The following is a 19,957-nucleotide window of genomic DNA, read 5'->3' as shown; positions in this document are numbered from 1 at the left end:
TTTGTTTGAGCGAATCCTGAGCCGCCGCCCTGTATCGTCTTGCCTGTCTGCTGTCTAGTGGCAAATCTGGATTCAAAAAAACAGCCTTCCTGTTAGGGCTGAGCGCAGAAAACGAAGAGACGCTTCACATTCAGCATCCGCAGTAGGTGAAGCACCGACTTGGGTTCGTAATTCTGTTTTCATTCGACTTCTCTTGACACAACCTTTGCCAGAGCCACATCAAGACTTGGGTCTTGATCACAAGGCATCCCTATCACCAGGCATATGCTTCAGATTTGGTGCACGGGTAGGCATATAATTGTTGCTCAGGACATGATGAGCAAATAGTAGGTGCTCATAACTGATTATGTAGTCATGATGGATGCTTTCATTATATTTTGAAAGAGGACACAGATGCATATGTTGTGTAAAGGAGCACATAGTAGGTGCTTATGACCTGTCAATACATGTAGTATGACTTAGGAAGGCCCATTCACCTGGAGCAAAGGCCATACTACGATTTGGAGGTTGCCCCCCCCCCACCCCATTTCTCTAGTGTGAATAAAGTCGGAGTGCAGCCGGGTTAAACATTAGCCGGCAGATGGACTGGGGGAAGGCCAGCCCCTGGACCTAAAGCTTCCAGGAGGGGGCTGTTAAGGGCCGACTCTCCGGATACTTCTACCAGCCAAGCCTCACAGGAGACAGAGGCGAAGGGCTACAGAGCGCCCCCTCCCGACGTCGGGAACCACTGCGATTCAGGCTGGTAGAGCTGCCCTGCAGCTCACCCAATCACAGTGTCGGATCTCAGCCCCTGGGGTGCATCCCTAAAAAAGGTACACAAGTAGCTGGCTAGTATAAATCTATTAGCTTAGGAAAAGAAGCACCTATTTGAAAAGCTGGGAGTGTAGCTCAGCAGTGGAAGGCATGTTCCTGGCTTCAGTCTCTGACACCAGAAAAAATGCTTATCAAGTGCTTGCAGGATGCCTAACTATAGGGACAGATGGCCAACAATCGAACCTGAGGGAGAGTTGGCCCTAAGGAACTTGACCTATAAAGTTTGTTTTTCTTCATATTGCTCCCAGGGAGAACTCTGAGCCAGGATCATCACAGCCTCTGGAAACAGTGTTGGATGGTTAATAACAGTACCTCCTCTCTGAGGCTCTCAGAACATTGAGGAACACTCAATGCAGGTTAGTGACCACTGCTAGATGGCAAGCCTGGCCCAATTCCAAGACCTACCTGGTGTACCCTTAACCACCAGAAAATTTAAAAAAAAATAGAAATTTGGCTGTTTCCTGCAAAACCAACAAGAGTAAAGAAAAAAGCCAGTATTCCCAATGCTTGGGAAGATCACCACAAGTTGAAGGCCAACCTGAGCTACATAGTGAATTCTGGGGCAGCCTGGGCTGTAAAGCCTGTCATGAACAGTTTAAAAAAAAAGATTGAAAATAGATCGCTAAGCCAAGAGTAGTAGTAGCTCAGGCTAGTAATCCTAACAGTACTTGGGAGGCTGAGCCAGGAGAACCTGGGTTTGAAGACTAGCATGGACAACAAGATGCTGTCTCAAAAACCTATGTCCTCAACCAGAACCATACATTTTCACTATATTCCCAACAACCTTGAGTTGGTCCCATTTTACAGAGGTAGAAATTGAGGCATAAAGACATTAACATAGCCAAAGTTTTATAAGGAAGTAAGAGGCATAGTTCAGGTTTTAATCTCCATAGATCTAAAATATGATTACAAAGCCTGTACTTGAACCCACTGACTGCCTGTGTCATCAACTAACTGGCAAGGTAGGGGTCAGCCAAAGAACCAGGCAGTTTTCTTGAAGTACTTAGTAAAATGTGGGAAAGGAGAGACCTGCCCTTTCAGTTCCTGAATTGTTGCTGGTCCTCCTCTCTTCCCTTGGAGTGCTTTTCTGAACAAACATCTTTCCCTGCATGCTGAAGACTCTTGAAGGGAGGATGCTTTCTCCTATTGGACGGTGAGTCCCCTGAGGAGTAGGGCTCAAGGACCTCTCTGTCTCTTCCCTTGCAGTTGAGTAAGTGCTTCCTAAATTTCACTAATGGATATATTTGGAGGCTGAATTTGGCCTAATCTTTCACTAATAAATAGTACTTGTGGGGCTAGGGGTGTAATGCAGTGGTAAAGCACTTGTTAGCATCACCAAAAACAAAACTAAAGAACATTTATTGAACATATCTTCATTTTCCATTCATTCAACAGATGCTTATTAAGCTCTTACATGTTCATTCAGTATTTATTGAAGACCTGCTGTATGCACTGGGCTAGGCAACCCTGCCCATGCATTTAAGGAAATCTTGGTCTAGGGGAATCTCTCACCTGTCTATACCCCAAAAAGGCTGCTGTTCATGCTTATCACACACACACACACACACACACACACACACACACACACACACCTGCCCACTTCAAAGAGAGTGCCCTATGCAATATAGGAGATTAATGACTGGTTCTTCAATTAACATACAGGATTGGATCCATCAGGAAATCAGGGGCATAGGGATGATTCTATCCTTTCAGAACCTGAGGCAAAGTATAAAAGATACAAGATCACGTAGAGAAGTGAGCCTTGGACTGGGTATGGAACTCGGTGGTAGCACATTTGCCTCGCATTGACAAGACCCAGATTCAAACTCCAGAACCACCAAAAAGAACTTAAAGGTCAGATATGGAGGCAGGAGGATCAGAAAAGTTCAAGGTAATCCTTGCCTACATAGTAACTTTGAGGCCAGCCTGGGCTAAATGAAAAAATAAAGAGCTTTAGGGGCTGGAGGATTGGCTCAGTGATTAAGAGCACTTGTTGCTCTTGCAGAGGACCTAGGTTAGATTCCCAGCACCCAGGTGGCAACCGACACCCATCCAAAACTCCAGTTCCAGGTGATCTGATACCCTCTTCTGACCTCTGTGAGCATTGTACAACATGGGTGCACCTACCTACATGCAGGCAAAACATTCATATACATAAAATAAAAATAAATTTTTTTTGATCTTTTGAGACAGGGTCTCTCGGTAACCGCAGCTGGCCTGGAACTCACTATGTCGACCAGGCTGGCCTTGAACTCACAGAGATCCACCTGCCTCTGCCTCCAGAATGCTGGGATTAAAGGTGTGCTCTACCAATCCCGACAAAATAAAAACAATTTTTAAAAAAATGAGCTTTAGCTGGGCGTGGTCGTGCACACCTTTAATCCCAACACTCGGGTGGCAGAGGCAAGCAGACCTCTGTGAGTTCAAGGCCAGCCTGGTCTACATAGTGAGTTCCAGGACAGCTGGAGCTACAGGGAGACCCTGTCTCAAAAAGACCAAAAAAAAAAAAAAATGAGCTTTAATGTTTATGTTACAAAGCTAGGTATGCTGGCACAGACCTTTATTACCAACACTTGGGACAGAGACAGAGGCAGGCAGATCTCTTGAGGGACAGAGACAGAGGCAGGCAGATCTCTTGAGTTTAAGTCCTTGTGTTGCAGACAGGAGAGATGATAGGACTCAAGCTGAATAAATGGTGACAGATCTCAAACTCTGATGCTTATCTTTATGCAAGCACTGCTGTGAAGCAGCAGTCCAAAGGGTCCCTTATGATGAGGCTGTGTATGGCTCAGTGAAAAGCTCTTGGCAAAGGCTTCAGCCAGTGTCTGACTGGGACAGAGAAGAAATAAATAGTAGCTATTATTATGCTTGAAGCTGCAACCCACATTGAGCAAGGCCCAGGTAAAAGGAGGGATAGAAGGAATGAGAGCAGGATGACTTATTAACCTTCAGCTGTAGTCCTCATGAGCTGTGAGCAACAATTCAGCAATGCGCTGGTTGGTGCTGGCCTGGCCCACTGAGCCTGCAGGGCTGGGGCTGTCTATGGGTGGGGTGTTTATTCTGGGAAGTAGCCCTGGTTGTTCTTCAAGGGAAAAGGCAGGCTTAGAGAATCAAGGCCTGGCTATACCACCTGCCTACAGAGCCAAGGGAGAAAAGTCCAGGACACATAGCTGAGGGACCTAACTGGATCTTGGAAATTTGCAATACATTCACTTTCTGAGAGACAGATCTGTCCTAGAGTCTGAAATGCTCAAATTTCACAAGTTGGGAATGCAGTCCCAGATGCTGTATGGGAAGAATGATACTACAGGTAGAGTTGTCTATGCTGGCTACTCCACCCTTAGAAGAGTTCTTGGACTCCTTCGACAGTCTGGCTCCATGGACATGCAACTTGTGCAGTCATATTGGACTGGTACGCAGAAGTGACAGTGCTTGCTGGAATGCTTGACTGTCCCCAGGGCCTGCATTTTACTTTATGTCTATTCTGCCTTGGTGTCTTGGCATTCCTGGGACTTAGCTTCTCTCTCACCTCTGGGCATTGAGACTCACCCTTTGGCTACACCCAGCAAGACAGGAGGGCCTTAGGGAAAGCCTCAGTTGCTGCTGGGTGGTAGAAAAGCACCAGGCCAGCTGCGAGATAGGGTCAAGTCTCTACTGTTCTGAGTTTCTTGTATGATAACACTGGTTGGTTTGTTGCTGTTGTTTTTACTTTTTGATGCTGTTAGGAGGCTTAAAAGGTAGTTCACAGGAAGGGTACAGGGTCTGACAAGAACTACTTGCTAGGAAAGTTAAACTATTGTTTTGAAAGACGACTACGATCGAAGATGTAGTTCAATGGTTAGAATGCTTGCCTACCATGCAAAAGGTACTGGATTCAAAACCCATCCTCGGAAAAAAGAAAAAGGATTATTCAGAGGCAGCAACCTGGAGTTAGCAGAGGGTCGGTCCCGCGAGCCTACGGACCTTCCCCCAGGGGGGAGGAGCCATTCTTTCCCTGGCTTTGCCCCTCCTGCACTCCCAGGGAGGAGACTCCCCTACCCCGGGGCAGGAACAACCGCGACACATTTTTGAGTCGTGACCAAGTGGAAACTCCCTCCCCAAGGCGGAAGCCGGGGGCGCCCCACTGGGGCCGGAGCCTCCGCCGGGGCGGGATCCCAGGACCAGGGCGGGGCGCCGCGGTAGAGCCAGGCCCGCCCTCGCCATCTCATGAATATGAATGAGCCGCTAGAGAGCGGAAGATCGGGGCGGCCCGGTTACTGCTGGCTCCGCCCACGCGCGGGAGGGCGCCTCTGCGGCCGGAGGGCGTGGCTATTCTCGGGCGCCCCGCCCCGTACAAGGCCTCCTTCCGGCCAGGCGCGTCTGGGAGGTCACCCCGCGGGCGGGCTGTGCAGCCTCCAGTTGGGAGGCGCCTGCGGGTGCAGGTGTGACGGAGCTTTGTCCCCAGGTCTGGTCTCCTCCAGCCCGGAGTCAGGATTCCAGGCGTGGCCGCAGGCATTTCTTCACTCAATACACTTTGGCTCGGAAGATGCTGGAGTGAAAAGTACAACAGCCCTGCCCTGGATCTTCGGTTCTAGGCGGAAGGACCACCGTGGGACTAAGAAGCTGTAGACTGTCAGATGAGACAGTCTTAAAACCCAGAAGACGTCGGGCGTGGTGGTGCACGCCTTTAATCCCAGCCCTTAGGAGGTCTCTGTGAGTTCGAGGCCAGCCTGGTCTACATAGCTAGTTTCAGACTAGCTGGGGCTACAGGGAGATCCTATCTCAAAAAGACAAAAAATAAAAACAGACCTAGAAGATGGGGCCTGGGGACCGCAACACAGCTGGTCCAGTAGTTCCGGGCCAATATAAAACCCGGCTGGGCGATGCACGCCTGTAAACCCACAGTTCTGGAAGGTGGAAGCAGGAGCATCAGGATTCAAGGTCATTCCCAGCCACAAGCAAGTTTGAAACCTTTGTGGGCTACATAAGACCTTGTCTAAAAAAACCTCTTCGTAGAAATCCTTCGAAAGGATTCCAGATCCACGGGGTTTAGCCTGGTATCACTGGAGTGGAGAAAAATAATAAAAAGGTAGCTGGGTGTGGTGGTGCTACACCTTTAATCCCAACACTGGAGGCAGAGGCTGGCAGATCTCTTTAAGTGCAAGACCAGCCTGGTCTACATGGAGAGTTCCAGGCCAGCTGGGGCTACTGGGAGACCCTGTCTCAAAAAGATCAAAAAGGAAAAAACAATGGCATTAGTATGATTGTGGCTCACGGTTTTGAGCAGGTGACATGTTAATTGCTTTGTGCATATTTTGTTTTTCATCATCAAGACAGCTGGAAGTGGTCCCTCCTGTTATCTGGGAGAAAATCAGGCTCAGGAAGGTTAAGTCACTTGCCCAAGGTCACACAGCTTGGCAGTGAACAGACCAGCATTGGGATCTGAGACTGAAGACTGACTGAACTGTCTGAAATACATGTATGAGACCCAGGTGGGGTGACTGGCCAGGAGAGATCCTCAGTACTAGTCCTCCCTAAGTGCTAGGGTTGGTGGTGGGGTGACCTCCAAAGGTGAAGGATGGCCAGGCAGGGCCTTTGTTTCTGTGGACCAGCCAGTTGTAATGACCACCTTGCAGCCTGTCTCTGAAATCAGTGCACAGAACAAGGGTGTGCAGAGCCATCACCCATATCTATTCTGGGAGATGCTTTTGTTGTCTGGGAAGCACTTGACACCTCTCCAGTCTCTGGAGCCAGGTACTGGTGGCTTTGGGGAGGGAGGGTGGAAGGGAGGAAGCATGGATGAGATGGTGAGGGGAGAGGGTGTGGGTGGAGGAGCCTGTATGGCTGAATACTCTGGAGCAGTAACAAAGACAGTGTCAGCCAGGCAGGCTGTGTCTGACGCCAAACAGGCAGAATCACCGCCACCTCTCCCAGCCTGGAGTGATTAAATTACACATAAAGCCCATCGACTCTGTGCTGGCTATCCCCTAGGGGTGGGAAAGGCCTCCTTGCCATTCTGGGCTCCAAGACTGTTGTAATGGTTCCTATCAATGGAAAGTTGGGTAGAAAAGCACCTTCCTGCTGTAGTGAAGATAGGTCCGTGACCTGTCTAGATTCTTAACTAGTTCAACCCTTCCCAGCTTGGTGCAACTACCTTTCCTGGCCTGTTAGACTCTAGTTTGAAATGTGACTAGGTTAGGAACCTGGTCTCTGTTTGGGAAGCTGGGGTACTATATGAATCCCTTGTCTTGCATCTCTAAGAAATCTGAGGATTAGAGGGATGACTCTGATTGAGTGCTTGCTGCTCTTGTAGAGGACCTGGGTTTATTTCCCAATACCCATGTAGCAGCTAGCAACCATCTGTAACTGCAGTTCTAGGAGATTTGACACCCTCTTTGGGCACCAGGCAGGAATTTGGCACACATATATACATGCAGGCAAAACACTCATACACATAAAAATAAAATCTTAAGCCAGGTGTGGTGGTGCACAGTTTTGATCCCAGCACTCTCAGGAGGCAGAACCAGGCAGATTTCTGTGAGTTCCAGGCCAGCAGGTTCTACATAGTGAGACCCTGTCTCAAAAAAGAAAAAAGAAGAAGAAGAAAAAAAAGAAACCATAGGAAAGCTATGGAGATATCTCACTTGGGAAAGTGGTGGCAGTTGGAATCTCAGAATTGGGGAGGTGGGGAGAGGTGGATTCCTGGGCCAGCTGACCTAGCCTACTTGTTAAACTCCAGGTTAGTGACAGACTCCACCTCAAAAAACACCTTTAATCCCAGCATTTGTGAGACAGAGGCAGGCTGATCTCTGTGAACTTGAGGCCAGCCTGGGCTACACAGTGAGTTCCAGGCCAGTATCTACAGGGAGATACTGTCTCAAAAAACAAAACAAACAAGAAATCATGGGGCCATCAAGATGGCTCAGCAAGTAAGGATGTTTGTTGCTAAATTTGATGACCTAAATTCAATCCCTGGAACCCCCATGGCAGAAAACCAACTCCTATAGGTTGACCTCTGATTTCCGTACATGTGCTATGGCATGCAACCCCCCCCCACCGCAATAAATAAATTTACAAAAAAGAAAGTGGTGGAAGGCACCTAAGGAACAACACCTGAGGTTGACTTCTGTTCTCTACACAAGCATGTACACAAGTGCTTCTTCACCCCCTCACACCACATACCAAAAAGAAGACGATGACAAAGAAGATGACGAAGAAGAGGAGAAAGGAAGAGGAGGAGGAAGCAGCAGCTGTGGACATTGTCTCTCAAGAGTCTTCCCTTCTCTGTCAACATTGTGTGTCTCAACTGAAAGAGCAGGGTGGGACCCCGGGAACAGACTTTTTAACAAGCTCCCCAAGTGACTGTGATGCACATGGTCCTCTGACTAAACCTTGGAACCCACTGTCCTGGACCTCCCAGCCAGGCAGCCAAGAACCCCTTTTCTGGAACCTTGCTGCAGTCTCTGAGATGGAAGCCTGGTGTGTATAATTGTTTTCCATGACTGAATTTAAATGCATTCCAATCTCTACAAGCACTGTCATCAACAAGAGAATCTCCTCTGTTTAAAATAAACGTTTCAGCCATGGCCTTGTCTCCAATTCTCCTCTGCCAAGTTTCTCAAAACAGTAGGCCATCCTGGGTCATCCATACACAACTGAGCTGGGTGCTGGGTCTCTTCTTCCAGTGCTGTCTTTTTTTTTTTTTTTTTTTTTTTTTTTTTTTTTTTTTAGTCTTTTTGATACAGGGTCTCCTTGTAGCTCCAGCTGTCCTGGAACTCAGTATGTAGACCAAGCAGGCCTTGAATTCACAGAGATCTGCCAACCTCTGCCTCCCAAGTGCTGGGACTACAGGCGTGCACCACTATGCCGGGCCCAAGTGCTGTCTCTTACACTGACCCTCAAGAAGGGACCCTCACACCAGGACTGTGACCTCCTCTCCACCAAGACTGGCACTAAATGGCTTTGCTTTCAGGATGCTTCTTACCTCCTAAAGTCCCCCCTACCAGTCCCCATCTGTGACCCTATGAAAGCAGGTATTCCCAAGGGTATATCCTTAGACTTTCTAATAATCCCTGACAGTGATACCTGGTGTCTGAACACACTGTGTATACTGTTAGGGGCTCACTGGATACTCCTGGCTAGTCCACCTACTGCAGCTCTTCCAGGTAGATTCAAGGGGAGTCTGATTCTACCTGTTACCTTTGGTGGCCTATTGCTCTGGGTCCTGCAGTGTCTTCAATGATGCTGAATGCTGATGGAGGGAAGTGCCATAGTCAAAGAACCTGTCTAAAGAGCCAGTTTTACAGCTAGATACTTGTCACTAGTTATCACTTGATAAAATTAAGCATAATGTCTCATCTTCCTGCTTTAAGCCTTCTGGCCTGGTGGGATTTGTTCTAGTGCCCAAAAGCATAACCTTGGGGCTCTAACCCTGTCCACCTTCCCACCCCATCCCACCCAGGCATGCTCAGTTACAAAGTATCTCATGCAAGTCCCTCATTAGGGGGCTTAGGACTCCTGTTGCCACAGCTGCCCACCTCACTGAGAGTCCTCACAGACAGCTATGCCTGGTGCTGTACCCAGAGGATTCAGCTGGATGGGCAGGTCCCCTCTGGGGCCTGCTTAGCTTACTCCATCTAGGTTAAGGGCCACATAGCACTGGGTCAAAGGCTCTGTCCTAAATTGGATGTTTGGTTCAGACTCTGGGTTTACCTTGAGCCTCCTGAAATTTTGTTTTTGTTTACTTACTATTGTTTTTCTTTGAATTTTTTTTTTTCTTTTTTGGTCTTTTTGAAGCAGGTCTCCCTATAGCCCCAGCTGTCCTGGAACTCACTATGTAGACCAGGCTGGCCTTGAACTCACAGAGATCTGCCTGCCTCTGCCTCCGAAGTGCTGGGACTACAGGTGTGTGCCACCACGCCCAGCATTTTCTTTGAAAATTTTAAAAAATATTTATTATTTTTATTCTATATGTATATGTGTGTTGCTGTTGCCTGCATGCATGTAAGTGTACCTGTGTTGTGCAGTGCCCTCAGAGATCAGAAGAAGTGTCAGATCCCCTGGAACTGGAGTTATGGACAGTCATTAGCTGCCATGCAGATGCTGGGATTTGAGCCTGGGTCTTTTGCAAGAACAGCCAGTGTTCTTTTTTTTAAAAAATATTTTATTATTATTTTTTAATTTTTATTATTATTATTTTTGGTCTTTTTGAGACAGGGTCTCCCTGTAGCCCCAGCTGTCCTGGAACTCAACCTTATGTGGACCAGGCTGGCCTTAAACTCATAGAGATCCACCTGCCTCTGCCTCCTGAGTGCTGGGATTAAAGGCGTGCACCACCACGCCTAGCCCAAAATAACACATCCTTCTCACTTATCTCCTAACAATCACATTTGCTTTTCTTTCTTTTTAATTTATTTTTTATTATTTTTATTTTATGTGTATGAGTGTATTGCCTGCATGTATGTGAGTGCACCCATTTCATGCAGTGCCATGGAGGTCAGAAGAGGGCTTCGGATTCCCCTGGAACTGGAGGTAAGGATGGTTCGTAGCTGCCATTTGGGTGCTGGGAATCAAACCCGGGTCCTCTGCAAGAGCTGTGAGTGCTTTTTAACAACTGAGTTATCTCTCCAGCCCCACCTTTTTTTCTTTTTTAGACAAGGTCTCACTATATAGCTGAGGCTGACCTGGAGCTTACAGTATAGCCCAGGATGGCCTTAAATATGAAATTCTTCTGCCTCATCTTCCCAGGTGCAGAGATTATAGGTGTGCACTACCATACCTGGTTCCAAATGTCCTATTTTATAAAGCTTTTATGAGGACTGACAAGTATCCATCAGTGCATGAATTGTGATCTACTGCCCTTATTACCCATGGGAAGCAATGAAGCATTGATTCCTGCTACATGAAGGAACTTTGAAAATATAGTGATCTTTAAAAAAAAAAAAAGAGTACATTTTCTTTATATGTCTCATACCTGGAACTGGAGTTTTGGGTGGTTATTAGTCACCATGTGATTGCTGGGAACTGAACCCAGGTCGTCCTCTACAAGAACAGCAAGTGCCCTTAACCACTGAGCCATCTCTCCAGCTCCAGGTAACACTTTTGTCTCATGTAGCCCAGGCTGGCATTGAACTTATGTAACCAAGAATGAACTTGAACTCCTGATCCTCCTGCCTTTACTTCAGGAGTTTGGGGATTACAGGTGTTTGTCACCCCATATAGTTACCAAGTTTTATGTTGTACTGGAAATCAAACTCAGGGCTTTGTGCATGCACCACCATGGCCAGATGTATGCTTCTTTTTGTGTGTGTGAAATGTCTAGAATAGCAAATCCATGGAGACAGGAAATAGGTGTGGGTTGTAGGGACTGGGGATGGGGATGGGGACTGGGGACGAGTCACTGTTAAACAAGATTTGTCTGGTCTGTGGGTCTGTGTGTGTGTCTGTGTATGTATTCCTATGTGCATGCACATGTGTGGAGGCCAGACATTGATGTTGGGTATCTTCCTCTATCACTCCACTTTATTTTATTATTATTATTTTAATGTGTGTGTTTTGCTTATATGTATGTAAGTGTACTTTTGTTGTGCAGTGCCCATGACAGGAGTACAGATGCTTGTGAGCAACCTTGTGGGTGCTGGGAACCAAACCCTGGTTCTTTGCGAGAGCAGCCAGTGATCTTAACCACTGAACCATCACTTCAGCCTCCTATTTTTATTATTTTTAAATTTTTATTTATTTTTAGCTGGGCATGGTAGTTCATACCTTTAATCCCAGTACTTGGGAGGCAGAGGCAGGCTGATCTCTGTGAGTTTACCAGCCAGCCTGGTCTACATAGTGAGTTCCAGGACAACCAGGGCTACATAGTCTCAAAAAAAACCCAAAAATTTTATTTTTAATTTATGTGTATGAGTATTTGCCTGCATATGTGTAAGTGCATCACATTTTTGCAGTGCCTGAGAAGGCCAAAAGAGGGTGTCAGATACCCTGGAACTGGAGTTACAGAAGATTGTTAGCTACCATGTAGGTGCTGGGAACTGAACCAGTGTCCTTGGCAAGGGCAGCCATCCAGCCCCTATTGTTATTTTTTAAAGTTTTTGTTTGTTTGTTTGAGACAGGGTCTCACTATGTAGCCACCTGCTTCTGTCTCTCCAGCACTGAGATTAAAGGCATGTGCCACCAAGCCCAGCCCTTTTTAAGATTTTATTTTATATAAGAGGTATTTGGGGGGAGCTAAAGAGATGGCTAAGTGCTTAAGAGCACTGGCTACTCTCCCAGAGGACCCAGGTTGGATTCCTAGCACCCACATGGTGGCTAACAACCCTCTGTAACACCAGTTCTAGGGGAGCCAATGACCTCTTCTGACCTCCTCAGGCATTATACAACACAGGTGCACTTATGTACATGCAAGCAATACATTCATACATGTAAAATAAAAATAATAAAATATTTTAAAAACGCATTTTTTTGGCTGGGCATGATGGTGTACACCTTTAATCCCAGCACTTGGGAAGCAGAGGCAGGTGAATCTCTTCAAGTTCAAGGCCAGTCTGGTCTCCATAGGGAGTTCTAGGCCAACTGTACAGGGAGACCCTGTTCAAAAAAAAAAAAAAAAAAAAAAAAAAAAAAAAAAAAAGATAGGTACAGATAGTTGCTGCCACACCCAGCCAGCACCACCGTATTTTTTGAGGCAAGGGCTTGCCCTGAACCTAGCACTCACTGATTTGGCTGAATGGTGCACCCCAGAGAGCCTATTTCCCCCTTCCTCAGCACTGGAATTATAGGCTCTTGCTCCTGCTCCTAGCTTTTTATGTGGGTGCTAGGGATTAAATTCCAATCTTGGGGCTGGAGAGATGGCTCAACAGTTAAGAGTACTGACTGCTCTTGCAGAGGACGTGGGTTCAATTCCCAGCACCCACATGGCAGCTAAGAACCATCCTTAACTCCAGTTCCAGGGAAATCTGACGCCCTCTTTTGACTTCTGTGGCACTGCATGACACATACATGCAGGCAATACACTCATACACGTAAAATAATATATTTTTAAAAGTTTTAAAAAATTCCAGTCTTTTTTTTTTTTTTTTTTCTCTTAGACAGGGTCTCACTTTGTAGCCCTGGCTGGCTTCAAACTCACAGAAATCCACTTGCTTCTGCTGGGATTAACGGTGTGCACCACCATGCCCAGAAAGTCCTCCTGTTTTTTTGGCAAGCACTTGACTCCAGCCGCATTTTTTGTTTTGTTTCAATACAGGGTCTCATGAAGACTTGTGTGGCTTTGAACTTTCTGTGTAGCCTAGAATGATCTTGAACTTCTAATCCTCCTGCCTCTACCTCCCAGGTGCTGAAAGGACAGGTATGTACCACCATAGCTGGTTTATGTGGTGCTAGGGATTGAACCAGGGCTTGATGCTCTCTAGGCAGACCTCTTTATCAACTGAGCTACATCCCCAGCCCTGGTTTTGTTTTGTTTTGTTTTTTTGGTCTTTTTGAGACAGGGTCTCCCTGTAGCCCCAGCTATCCTGGAACTCACTATGTAGACCAGGCTGGCCTTGAACTCAGAGATCCTCCTGCCTCTGCCTCCTGAGTGCTGGCACTAAAGGTGTGAGCCACCACGCCTGGCACTGGTTTTGGTATTTTTAAGACAAGATCCCACTCAACAGCCCATGCTGGCCTGAAACACTGTGTATCCCTGGCTGACATTAAATTCACAGTAATCCTCCTGCCTCAGTCTCTTGAGTACTGGGATTACAAGCATGAACCACTGTGCCTTGCTCCAGGGTTTTTTGGGGGGATGATGAAAAATGTTCTGAAATTACTGTGGTGATAAACACACAATACTGTGAATAGCCTGAAAACCACTGAATCTTATACAATGGTGTAATTGTCAAGTGTGCATTGTGTGTTTTAGGAATTGTCTCACTAAAGCGCTGGAGAAAACCATCCAGGGGACTAGTGAGACAGTTCAGCAGGTAAAGTGCTTGCTGTATGAGCCTAAGGACCTTAGTTCGATCCTCAAAACTTTTTAAAATAAATTGTTAGTAGCAAAAAAAAAAAAAAAATCATGTAATAAACTTACCGTAAGTAGCCAAAAAAAAAATTGTTTATGCGCTGAAGAAATGGCTTACTGGTTAAGAACATATATTGCTCTTGCAGAGGACTCAAATTCAGTTCCCAACACCCATGTTGGGTGGCTCACAACTACCTGTAACTCCAGCTCCAGAGGATTCAGTTTACCTGCACTCTTACGCAAAAACCCACACACAGACGCACGTGTACAGGTAATTTAAAAGAAAAATTATTATTATTATTGTTTTGTTGTGGGGGGTTTGTGATTAGAGGACAACTTTAAGTTGGTTCTCTTCTACCTTTACAAAGATTTCAGAGATGGAAGATTGAATTTTGCATGTCAGGCAGCAAGTATCTTTATGAAAGCAGGTGTTGGATTCCTTAGAGCTGAACTTACAAGTAATTGTGAGATGTCTGATGTGGGTGCTTAGGAACCAAACTTGCATCCTTTGAAAGAGCAGTTTGTGTTCTTTTGTTTTGTTTTGTTTTTTTCTTTAATTTTATGTGTATGAGTGTATTGCCTGCCTGTATGTAAGTGCACCCCAGTCATGCAATGCCTAAGGAGGTCAAAAGAGGGCATTGGATCTCCTGAAACTGGTGTTACAGATGGCTGTGAACTGCCATGTGGGTGCTGGGAACCAAACACTGGTTCTCTAGAAGTACAACCAGCATCTGAACCGCAGAGCCATTTCTATCCCTATAATAAATAAATTTATAAAAACAAAAGAAAACCTTCCAGATGTCCCACTTTGCAGCAGGAAGACACAAGAAGACTCAAGAACTTGGTGGGTGTTTTGGGGAAATTCATTGGGGGAGACTGCGGTGGTACTCAAGAAATCACCAAGAAGTGTCTAGAAAGAGGTGGTTTCAGGCCTCTGCTCACATATGATCCCCAAAGAGGCCTCCCCACCTCATCACCCTCCCCTTGCCACTTTGTCATCTGTCTCAGTCCTTTTGTAACTCTTCCCACACTTGGAATTCTTTTCTATGTACTTAATTTTGTCTGACTCTCTTGCTCCACTGCATTCCATGAAGTCAGAGGCTCATCTTTATCTTGTTCCCCTCATAGTAGATGCTCAGTAAGTAGTGTTGAACAAATTTTCAAGCTCATATATATTGACAGTGTTGTGAGTGGGTCCAGGATGGAGTCAACAGTTGGTCCAGGGGCAGCAGCCGAGCAGCTCAGGGTGTCTCCTGCCCCAGTGGCTTTTTTCTGTGTGTTCCAGTGCCAGCAGAATGTCTCTGGAAAGGAAACCCAAAGCCTGGTCTGGCAGAGAAGAGGCAAGAGGGAGGGGGTGTGGGGCTGCGGGGCCTGGGGAGGAAGTCTGCAGCCCCAGGCTGCTGCAGGCGTGGCTGTTTGCGTTTGCACCTTTGGAATGTGGCTGATTCACTCTGGGGGGAGCCTTGTGCCTCTGCCTCTGGCCGCTGCCTGGGATCTGACATCTGGAGGCTGAATTCCAGGAGGAGAAATGCTTTCTGAAAGTAGATGTCAGCTGTGAAGGTCAATAGAGCAATGGAACTGCTTTAGGAGTGGGATGCTAGGTTGGTCACCCCTACCAGAGTCTGGACCTTGACTCAACCCAAAAGCTACAACTAGAGTCTCTACTGAGACAGCCTGGGGCAGGGACAAGCAGAAGCTATACAGGTAGGTTAAAAGACCCCAGTTACTTAACAGCTCCAGTAATTCCAAGAGCCAAGAACTAGCTGGGTCCAGGGTTCCGCAATGTCCCTGGGATGCTGGCTCACATCTCCTAACCAGATTTCCTCTGCATTCACTTTGCTCTCAGGCCAGCACTTCCAGAGGGGAGACTGTGATAGCATATGCCTGCAAATTTCAATGGGTTCTAGCAAGATCCCAGCTGCCCTCTCAGTCTGAGTCAGCTCCCAGCTCATCCCTGAAGGGGTCTCTAAGTAGCTGACTGCATGGGTGTGGATCAGAAGCCCTCAGCACAAAGGCTTGCTATACTCCTAGAATCATATTTAAAAAAAAAAAAAAATGGGAGTAGGGGCCCAAAAGGAGCAAATTTAAAATCTGTTTGCTGCTACTGTGGTACTGGCTACCAAGGCTTGTGCCTGGTATTGTGCCTGGCTTTATGAGTTTTTATCTACCAGGTAGTGCTTTTGGTTAAGTCTCTGCCTTAATCTCCTGGAAGCTCACTTTCTTCATCTATGAAATCTCCTGAGATACTTTTAAGGATTGAAAGAGCCAGTGCATGCAAATCTCTTGGCATATGCCTGGCCCAAAGGCGATATAGTCAAGATAACTAATGTCCAGGTCCTTTTTCTTGACTTACATCTGGGTTCTGTACAGTCTGCAAAGATGTGCTTCTATGCTGAGTGTGCATGCCCACAGTGGCAGCCCCTTTCTATTCATTACTTTGGGGGGGGGGGCGGTTGAGACCAGGTCTCCCTATAGCCCCAGCTGGCCTTGACCTTAATCAAGCTGCCTTTATTCTCACAGAGATCTGACTGCCTCTACTTCCCAAGTGCTGGGATTAAAGGTGTGTGCCACCACACCCGACTCATCACTATTTTACTATTTTTTATTTTATTTTAATTAATTTATTTTTTTTATTTTTGGTCATTTTGAGACAGGGTTTCTCTGTAGCCCCAGCTGACCTGGAACTCACTATGTAGACCAGGCTGGCCTTGAACTCACAGAGATCTGCCTGCCTCTGCCTCCTGAGTGCTGGGATTAAAGGCATGTGCCACCATGCCCAGTTTATTTTACTATTTTTTAATACTGAACATTGAACCCAGGGTTTCAACCATTAAAATACAGCCCAGCTCCTCTTTTGTTTCTCTTTTTTTTTTTTTTTTTTTTTTGGTCTTTTTGAGACAGTGTCTCCCTGTAGCCCCAGCTAACCTAGAACTCACTATGTAGACCAGGCTGGCCTCGAACTCACAGAGATCCGCCTGCCTCTGCCTCCCAAGTGCTGGGATTAAAGGCGTGAGCCACCATGCCCGGCTTCTTTCTTTTTTTGAAACAGCATCTCATAGGTTCAAACTTGCCACAGAGCCAAGTCTGACCTTGAAGTTCTGATCCTTCAGTCTTCATCTCCCATCTGGGATGACAGATGTGTCCCACCACACTTAGTTTAAGTGGTGCTGGGTATCAAACCCAGTAGGGTTTCAAGTATGGGAGGCAAGCATTATACCAACTGCACCATATTGCCAAACCTGACCTCAGATCTCTTTTTATTCTGAAACAAAGCCTCAATAAGTTGCCCAGGCACCTCACTTTGCAGCCAAGACAGGCCTTGAACTTGAGATCCTCCTGCTTCAGCTGGGATGGCAGACCTGCACCACCAGACCCAACTCTCCAAGGAGTTTTATATTATCTCAGTATTGTCTTGGAGAAGGTGGGGAGGAGGCAGGCAGAGGGGCCGGAAATGGATGGAAGAACACAGTTCAGTCCCAGCGTGTGCACTTCAGCTGAAGAGCCTGCAGGCTCAGACCTGCCCTCTGGGAGGCCCTGCCCTTACACCCTAGGCTCTACCTGGGGCTGGAGGAGGGGCCTGTAGCCCTTTCTGGAGCTGCAGCCCTCAGCCCCTTCCACAGCAGATGCATATATGGTCTTTTAACATTGGCAGGTCCCTCCTGGACACCTGGAGGCTGATGGTAGGTCAGAAGAAGGCTGCTCCAGGGTCTGGAGCTTATTAGAAGGGGAGACCCAGTGCTTAAAGCAGAGCCTCTTGGACACTTGGAGAGTCAGGATCTTCCAAAGTAAAGAGGGTAGGCTTCACCTAAGTTTTGTTTCTATTTTTCTTATAGGTAGCATACAAAATAATGGGCTTTTCTGATTTTGCTGCTGTTCATGGACCCCTAAAGCAAAGCACCTCCTGGAATTTGCTGGAGGCAGGTGGAGTGTTAGAATGAACCCGCTGTCTCTGGGCTGATTCCTCCTGTGATTTCCCTGATTCAGATGCTGTGCACTAGCCCATCCCTACACTCCAGCCAAGTCCTTCCTCCCAATCTCAGCTCCCATCCCCTCCGCACCAAAGTCTTTCTAGAGCCATTTGCATGTGTGCTTGTTTTAGTCTCCATCCCTGGTCTTGGGTTCAGTTTGTTTGTTTGGACTTTAATGGGTACGCTATATCAATCAACACAGCAGTCTATGGCTACTGTTTGACTGATAGCAATCTGGTCACTCATCCATATCCCCAGTGCACACAATGTGATGCATGAGCCTTCCTTGGCTTTGCCAGGTCCTTGATGTTCAGTCTTCTGAGTGTCAACACTTCTAAAAAATATGTTCATCTGGTTTCTTCTATTATATGATTGACTTACTGGCATTGAAGGACAAGGTAACAAGAACCAAGTTTTCTGAGCTTTTTAAGGTAGTTTTCAAATATTGAGCTAGGGCGGGGGCTGGAGAGGATGGCTCAGCAGTGAAGAGCACTGACTGCTCTTGAAGAGGACCAAGATTCAGTTCTCAACACCCTCAATTGGTGGCTAACCATCCATAACTCCAGTTCCAGAGGATCTGATGCCCTCTTCTGGCCTCCAAGGGCATTGCATGCACAACGTACATGTACAAGCAAGCATATACATAAACTAAAAAATAAATAATAAGCTGGGCATCGTGGCACACGCCTTTAATACCAGCACTGGGGAGGCAGAGGCAGGTGGATCCTTGTGAGTTCAAGGCCAGTCTGGTCTACATAGTGAGTTCAGGTCAGCTGGGACTACAAGGAGACCCTGTCTCAAAAAGACAAAAAATAAACAAATAAATAATAAATAAATAATAAAAAATTAAAATTTAGGCTGGGTGTGGGGGCACACGCCTTTAATCACAGCACTCGGGAGGCAGAGGCAGGCAGATCTCTGTGAGTTTGAGGCCAGCCTGGTCTCCATAGCAAATCCAGGTCAGCCAGGGCTACAGGGAGACTCTGTCTCAAAAAAAAAAAAAAAAACATAACCCCCCCCCAAAAAAAATTAAAATTTGAGCTGGGAGCTGGGGCTTTAGCTCAGTGGTAGAATGCTTGCCCTAGTACTGGGTTCAATCTCTAGCACCACAAAAAACAAACAATCAAAACATGGGAAAAGGGGACTAGGGAGATGGCTTAGTGGATAAGAGGACTTGCTCTGTGTGATAGTTAAATCTTGGTTATCAACTTGATTGGATCTGGAAATAACTAAGAGCTAAATTGTTTGGCATACCTGTGAGATTATCTTGATCAAGTTATTTGAAGTGGGAAGACGTGCCCCAAATGTGGGCAGTCCCTTCCAGTGGCAGCCCAGATAACAGGAGTTATGAGGGAAAGGCTTTGCTTTTTTGTCTCCTTGCCTTTGTATACTGAGCATGTATTCATCTACTCTTTTGCTGTCACTGCCGCTACATTCTTATTCTTTTGCTGTTATCAGAACTCATTTTTTTTTGGATTTCCATTGTGGACTAAAGACCATTGGCTCTTCAGAAATCCTCTAGACTTTTAGCACCAAGTCAAGACTGCCTCTTGGATTGAATAACTATCAGATTCTCAGTGTGAAGATAGCAATTGTTGAACCACCCAGACTATCATCTTAATAAATCCCCTTTTAACATTCATTTTATTGGTTCTGTTCCACTGGAGAGCCTCAACAAACACAGTGTGCATGGGGACCTAAGTTCAATCCCCAGCATCTAGGTAAAAAACCAGGCATGGCTGCATATGCCTGTAACTCCAGCACTGTGGGTCAGAGACAGGCAGATTCCAAGAGCTCAGTGGTTTGTCAAACTAGCCAGAATATTGAACTTCCTTCAAGTTCAGTGAGAGCCTGTCTCAAGGCAATGAAGTGAAGAACAACAGAAAATGACCCAGTCTCCTGCTCTAGCTTATGTCTGAGCAAGTGCACCCACACACTCATACATGGATCACGTGCAACACACATACACACACACTTTTTCTTTTTCTTTTTTTGAGACTGGGTCTCCCTATAGCTCAGCTGGCCTAGAGCTCTCAACAAAGACCAAGCTGGAGTCAATCAACAGAGATCTGCCAGCCTCTGCCTCCCAAGTGCTGGGATTAAAGGTGTGTACTACCACAAATGACTCACACACACTTTGCTGAAAAAAAAAAAAAAGGATAAAAGGGCTGGAGAGATGGCTCAGCAGTTA

General features: G+C 46.5%; 1 long non-coding RNA gene across 2 annotated transcripts; it reads left to right on the top strand.

Annotated features, from left to right (window-relative positions):
* The first annotated feature begins 31 nt into the window (after positions 1–31).
* LOC115072627 lies at positions 32–18,180 on the top strand. Of its 2 annotated transcripts, XR_003851666.1 has the most exons (4): positions 32–163; positions 1,062–1,169; positions 13,945–14,069; positions 17,632–18,180. It is a non-coding gene; the product is annotated as an uncharacterized LOC115072627 (long non-coding RNA). The 2 variants fall into 2 exon arrangements; XR_003851667.1 differs by lacking the exons at positions 13,945–14,069; positions 17,632–18,180 and adding an exon at positions 5,258–7,183.
* The last annotated feature ends 1,777 nt before the right edge of the window (positions 18,181–19,957 follow it).

The sequence above is a fragment of the Nannospalax galili genome, unplaced genomic scaffold (assembly GCF_000622305.1).
Source record: "Nannospalax galili isolate Female #2095 unplaced genomic scaffold, S.galili_v1.0 scaffold471, whole genome shotgun sequence".
Taxonomy (NCBI): domain Eukaryota; kingdom Metazoa; phylum Chordata; class Mammalia; order Rodentia; family Spalacidae; genus Nannospalax; species Nannospalax galili.
The sequence above is the reverse complement of the archived record's forward strand: the minus strand, read 5'-3'. Positions and strand labels throughout refer to the sequence as shown.